Source organism: Lagopus muta, chromosome 27, assembly GCF_023343835.1.
Source record: "Lagopus muta isolate bLagMut1 chromosome 27, bLagMut1 primary, whole genome shotgun sequence".
NCBI lineage: Eukaryota > Metazoa > Chordata > Aves > Galliformes > Phasianidae > Lagopus > Lagopus muta.
Genome location: NC_064459.1, coordinates 4,680,977 through 4,687,828, shown reverse-complemented (window position 1 = coordinate 4,687,828; position 6,852 = coordinate 4,680,977). Strand labels below are relative to the sequence as shown.

The window sequence follows — 6,852 nt, the reverse complement described above, 5'->3', positions numbered from 1 at the left end:
CCCCCCCCCAACCCCATCCCACGTCTCACGTCCCACCCCGGGGCCAGCGGGCGGCGAGCCAGAGCGCGGGGACGGGAAGGGAAAAGGATCGGGGAGGGAAAGGGGAGCGGGGGGAACACTGACCTCGATGGGGCTGACGGGCGTGGAGGAGAGCGGCTGGAGGTATTCGGGGTGCAGGAGGTGGCCGCTGTGGGCGCTGAGCATCTTCAGGACGCGGATGGGCAGCCGGCTGGCCTGGCGCAGCGGGTCGGCGGGGGGCGGCCGGGGCGACGGGGCGCCCGCGGCTCCGCGGCTCGGCGGGGTCCTCGGCCGGGGCCCGCCGGGGGCACCGCTCATTTGGGGCGGGCGGCGGCGGCAGGCGGCGCGCCGGGCTCCGCGGGGCCGGGCCGGGCCGGGCGGGCGGCGGAGCGGCGGCGGCGGCGGCCCCGGCGAGACAAAACCCTTCCCCTTCCCGACCGACACGTCAAATAGCCCCGATGGCGGCCGCGCTCCGAGGGGGCCGGCGCCGCGCACCAATCCGCGCCCGGCCGGGCCCCCGGGGCGGGGAGAGCGCCGGTGGGGGGGGCGAAGCGCCGCCGCCGCGCCGCCGCGTGGGGGAGAGCGGCCGCCGGCACAGCGCAGCGCAGCTCGGTACGGCTCGGCTCGGTTCGGCATCGCACGGATTAATACGGCTCAGCGTGGCTTGGCAAAGCATGGCACGGCTCGGCATGGCTCGGCTCGGCTCGCAGGGCTTAGCACGGTGCTGCTGGCACAGCTCAGAACGGCATGGCGTGGCTCAGCCGGTGAGGTTTATCATGGCATGGCTTGGCTTGGCTGGCACGGTTTCTCATGGCACGGCACAGCTTAGCTGCCACAGCACAGCTCAGCTATGCACAGCTTGCCGTGGCACGGCACAGCTTGGCACCCCGTCCCTGCAGGATGACCCTTCTGGCACCCTGCCTTGTGCACACCCAGCACACGGTGAAGCTGCTGCCAGGTCAGCAGTGTCGCCCGAACCTGAGTTGCCAACACGGTTTGCACGTGTACATATTTATTTTGCACATAATGTAATCACCAGCATTAAATTCCTTTTATCAGCAGCAGCACTTGGCCCTGGCAAAGTGTTTCCTGCTGTTGTAGGAAAAGGGTATGTGGGCACTGAATGTTGCATGCCATCACCTGTCCTTGGGGTGCACCTGCAGTGGGGAGCCAACCCCAAAAAAAGTGCCATTTCCTTACACTGCAACCTGCAACACTTTCACTGGTTTTCTACTCTCTTTCATTTACACTCTTAAGCATTTCCCAGTATCAGTGCATCCTCCCATGGGTTCCATCTGAGAGGAACTGGAGGGACTGAGTTCATGGTGCATGGAGGTGATGCTGGAGCACAGAACCACCTCTGGTTTCAGGGTCGCTGCTGCAGGGAGAGAAACAGAGACGTGCAATGAAACACACCACCTCCTGGCAGATGCTTTATGTTCCAACAGTGCTGCCATTACTGAGCCCACAGGGTCACCTCTCACAAAGCTGTGTGCTCTGGACTCTGGGAAGTGGCTCTGTTGGGTCCACCATCACCAGCATGGCCTTGATACAGCCCAACGCTGCTTCTCCTCTGCTATCAATAACACTGACTGCTGGGCTGTCAATGTCCCCTCTTTGGGGGCTTTTCTTCTTTCCCCCTCAAAGCTGACCTCAAAACTGATGCAGGAGGAGAGACCTCTGTTCAAAGGAGCCATTCAAGTCCAAAGGAAAGAGGGAAAAAAGTCTGTCCTCAAACTAAGTCAACTTGTGTTCCAACAACAACACGGCATTAACAGACTAAGATAATGCTCCTATAACAGAAAGAGCACAAAACACAGACCATGGCCAATGCGTTGTGTAGCCCTTGGTGCTTTTATACTCTTATTTTTGTGAGGTTTTGTTGCTATATCTGTAAGAGCACAAGACGTTGGCCATGGTCAACGCATTGCATAGCCCTCAGTGCTCTTATTCCCTATGTTTGGTCTTTTGGGTTTTCTGCTCTACCAGTAAGAGCACAAAATGTAGTCCATGGCCGATGCGTTGCATAGCCCTTGGTGCTCTTCTTCTCCATTTTTGGTCTGTTGGGTTTTTTGCTCTACCAGTAAGAGCACAAAATGTACTTCATAACTGATGCGTTGTGTAGCCCTTAGTGCTTTCATTCTCTATTTCTGGTCTTTTGGGTTTTCTGCTCTACCATTAAAAGCCCCAAGAGTAGACCATGGCCAATGTGTTGCGTAGCCCTTGGTGCTCTTCTCTATTTTTGGCCTTTTGGATTTTCTCCTGTACCAGTAGGAGCACAGAATGTACTCCATAGCTGATGCATTGTGTAGCCCTTGGTGCTTTTGTTCTCCATGTTTGGTCTTTTGGGTTTTCTGCTCCACCAGTAAGAGCACCAGGCATAGACCATGGCCAATGTGTTGCATAGCCCTTGGTGCTCTTCTCTATTTTTGATCGTTTGCTTTTCTCCTGTACCAGCAAGAGCACAAAATGCCCTCCACGACCAACACAATCGCACGGCCTTTGATGCTCTTATTCCCTATTTTCGGTCTTCTGGTGTTTGCCAGGTCCCACCGTGGCCCCCATGGAAGCGGTGCCAACAGCCACACTGTGCCCATGGCCCCACGGCCGCTCCCCAGCTCCGCGCCGCTCGGATCGCAGCAGAACAAACGCATAAAAATGATCTTATTTATTACAGGAGACATGTTTTAAAACAACTGACAAAATTGCAAGATGTAAAACGACAAGCGAGCGCTTTTTCTTTTTTAAACCCATATAGACTTCTGGCAATGATAAAAATAGTGTTTTCCTTTTTAAAGTTGGAATTAATCTTTCTTTCGAAAGCAATCATGTAGCAGGAGAGGCAGGAAGACGCTCGGATATTAACTGGTGCTTGCTGGGTGATGGTTACTTATGGGAGAGCCGGTGGCCGCTTTCCTCTGCAGGGCGATTCGCATTAAAGCACGGCGCCAACATTAAAGGAAAAAGGTGAGATTTTTTTTTCTTTTTTCTGTTTTGTTTTGTTTTGTTTTTCCCCCCTGCTCCCTTGATGTGTGACTAACAGCTGTTTTTCCCCGCGACAAATCAGTGGGGTCTTCCTGTTGTTGATGTAATGAAGCTGTTTCCTGGTGTGAAATTCTGCAGGATGAATGGCGCGAGGGGGGAGGAGAGCGTCGCCCACTTATCAAAGCTGCTCCGTGCTCGGGGATGGGCAGCAGATCAAAACGCACAGCGTGGCTGACACCGGGGCACTCTGACATCGCTTTGGACTCCTTTCACTGTTTGCCTTCCCGTGCAACGCTGCTGTGTCAGCTTGGCTTGAGCCGGCCTCCGTTTGCACCGCGGCGGTTGAGCGGTGCCACCTTGTGCCTCAGTTTCCCCATCGGTGAGGTGAGGATTGAGCAGAGCCTCCGCTGCAGCGTTCAGCATCACGGCTCTCTGGGGGTGATGCACCCCTCCCCGTGTTCCATCCAGCCTCTGCGGGTGGGTCCAGCCCTCAGCATCACTCATACCTCTGTTTCCTTTAGTTCTTTGCCAGTGTTAGTTAATTAAACTATGCAAATTAAAACAACTTAATTTATATAATATCAGTGCCGGAGCCTCAAACCATTTGGTGTAGCTCATCTGGCACGTACGTTACATAAAATGTTTGGAGCGGCTCTAATAAAAATGAAAAAGGCTGTAAATCAAGTTTAATTTATTCATTTTCTGTACGGTATTAAAGCATGCCAAAATCAGATTATTTATGAGCCCTTCATAACAATAGGCATTTTTATTGGTTGCAAATGACAAAAGGGTTTCTCAGAGGGATTTTTTTTTCTCCCTTTAAATTTTTTGAATGCCTTTTCAGAAACATTTATTTGTTTGGACGCTATGATCTCAAAGAAAAATGTTTAATCATTGATACAGTAAAAATAATTTATATTTAGATGCTGAAAAACACACCAGGCTTTCAAACATAAATACACGCAGCTAATCCAGCCCAAAGGCTCCGCGTCTCTGCGCACCGTGGGCCGCAGCAAAGAGCTGTGATTGAGACCCACTTTCCTAAATTCCTCCTTTTCTGAATGGGGATCTCCTGTAAGTCTTGTCAGAAGGACATTTGGGATGTTTTCCTATTAATGATGAGCAGGGTAGGTTGCAGAGCTCTGCGCTCCTCTCCTTGCCCATCAAATTCTCAGTGCTGCGACTGCATCCCGTGAGCTCTCCTACCTGCTCAGGTGGAGCAGCTGTGCTGGTGAATGGTGGAAGCACAACTTGGCCTTTGCCTCTCCACCACTTCAGCTGCCTTTCATCCATTCTCTGGTACAGGAGGAGCAAGAGCTCGGGATGGGTGAGGGCTCCCTGCAAAGCACTAGGGGCAATGCTGGCACCCTTCATGCACCCCATCCTATCACCATCCCCACCCCATCACCATCGCCATCTCATTGCCATCCCCATCCCCACTCCCATCCCCATCGCAACTCCCATCCCCATCCCAACTCCCATCCCCATCCCAACTCCTATCCCCATCCCCATTTCCATCCTCGTTCCCATCCCCACTCTCCCCATCCTCGCTTCCATTCCATACCCCCTACAAGGGAAGGGCTTTCTCCTTGCCTGGCCTGGCCGATCCTGAGAAAAAAAAAAGGAAGAGAAAAAGAGGGAAACCCCTCCCCGGGAGAATTAGCATCCAGGCTCTGTCAGTCACAGGGAGCTTTTGGTAAAAGGGGCCCCTTGTCAACCTCTGCCTTTGATGTGACTGGGACGGAGGTGCTCAATTAAAAGCCTATCAGTCTGTAAGTAAATCAACGCCTATCAGGCTTGTCACATCAAACAAACGATTATTGCACGAACCCACCCACCCCATTAATCTGGCTGTTCCTTCTTGACAGCTCAGGGTCAGGGCACTGTAAATCCTGCACTGGATTGCAGCCACCTGGAGCAGGATTAAAGCAGCCCTGCAGCACGTGCTGCTGTGCCCAATTACCGCCCGGCGCCGGGGGTTGCAGGGTGCAAGGTGGGGGTCCCAACAGTGCTGTGATGCGCAGGGTGGAATGGTGCTGCATTGGCACCAGGGATGCTCTGAGTGCTGGACCAGCAGCAGCAGCAACCATCTGGCTGCTGGGATAATGGGAGCAGCCCCAGCATGGCTCTTGGTTGCTCTGGGAAGGTGTTGTGAGTGAGGATGGTGCTTCACAACCATGAGCTCGTACGTGCAGAGGGTCACAGCTGCATCACAGTGGCTGCTAGGAAGGACGTCAACCCCATCCCATCCAAAGCAGGACAGGTGTCTTCAGCAGACGTGCTCGTGGAGTGTGCATGGAGCACCGCACAGCTTGCATGGAGCAGGGCTTCACCTCTTGGTAACTCACACACTAGAAGAACCCAAGGGGCTTTGCCCTGGGTCTGGGTTAGCAGGAGTGATGCTAACCCAGCCATGTGTTCCCATGGGGGGCTCAAGCTCTGGTGTTGTCCCATCAGGACAGCACTGGGGAGCATCCAGGGCTGTGGAGCAAACAGCTGAGCTGGGCACTGCGCAGGGCTGCAGAGAACAAGCGGCCCATTCAGGCCAGGCAGCAGCTCAACTCCATGCACTGCCCCAGGGCAGCTGGAGCTTGTGATTTCCCCACACAGAGGCGAGGGCTGTTTTGGGAGAGGAAAAACCTCGGATCACATGAGGGCACGGAGTGGGGCAGGCACATGGGAGAGCGCAGCCGGGCTTTGCTGTGTGCTGGAGCTGCCCGTGGCTGTGGAGCTGATCCCAAAGGCATGAACACGAGGTGATACCGAACAAGAGGCAGACTGCTTTGATATGGGATGTGGCGTCTCCTACTGATAAGTGGTATCACAACCAATGGGTCCCCATCACCCTCACTGCCACCCGTCAGACCCCAGCAACTCTCCTTTCCCCACATCTGGTGACACTCACGCAACCCACACTGATGGTGGCACCTAGCTCTGTCCCAGGGGAGCCCGGCCCTGGGGGTTGCCTCCCACCCATGATCAATGCTGAGTTTAAGTAAGGTTTATTGGTATCCGTAATTTAACATGACATATTTCTAGCACGAATTACTCTGAGATCATCTTCTGCATAAAATATGACAGGAATCTTTTAAGTGCAAGCATAGCCCTCAGTTAATTTAATAACTGAGATGGAAAATGGAATAGCATTAAATTTAATATTATACATAATGCTCCTACACTTCCTTCACCTGCTGCTGGCAGCATTTGTTTTCCCTTCTCCCTCATCTGCAGCCCAACTCATCCTGCAGCTCTGACCCCACGTGAAGGCAATGGGTCTCCATGTGAAGGCAGTGGGGTGCTCCTCCACTCCCCCCACCTCAGTGTGAAATGGGAGCCGTGGGGCTGAGAGGCCACAGCACGAATCCCTGCCCTCCCTGCAGCACCCAGCAGTGCTTGGCACAGGACCCTGTGCTGCCGGTGGTCCCATGGCTGTGCTGCTCTGCTCAGCTGTGACCGTGTGCTGCTCCTTCCCGAGGGTCTCCCCAGAATGACCTGTTTCATATGCTGCATGCTGAACAACAGCACGGATGGCCTTCATGGCCGTGAAACAAAACAGCTCTTTATGAAGAAAAGTTTTCCCCAAGCAGCCTGCAGCTGGCACCTGGCCCTGCGCACGCCGGTCCATCCAAGGCTCCTCTTCCAAACTCTTCCCTTTTGTCCACCAGCTCTGTGCAGGCAGCCACCAGCAGCAAGATCCAGCAGCAATAACTCAGTGCACTGATCAAACCAGACCTTGCTGCAGGACAGGGCTGCTTCAAAGGCGGAGGAGTAGTTACATGAGAAGGACTTGGAATACGATGGCGCCTAACGATGCGCCTGGTGCGTGCAGCCAGCCGCGAGGCCAGAGGC

The 6,852-nt window shown here is 54.2% G+C and overlaps 1 long non-coding RNA gene across 1 annotated transcript; it reads left to right on the top strand.

The window, feature by feature from the left end:
* Positions 1-580: 580 nt before the first annotated feature.
* LOC125685184 (uncharacterized) lies at positions 581-3,670 on the top strand. The gene is made up of 3 exons (XR_007373396.1): positions 581-630; positions 2,842-2,985; positions 3,142-3,670. It is a non-coding gene; the product is annotated as an uncharacterized LOC125685184 (long non-coding RNA).
* The last annotated feature ends 3,182 nt before the right edge of the window (positions 3,671-6,852 follow it).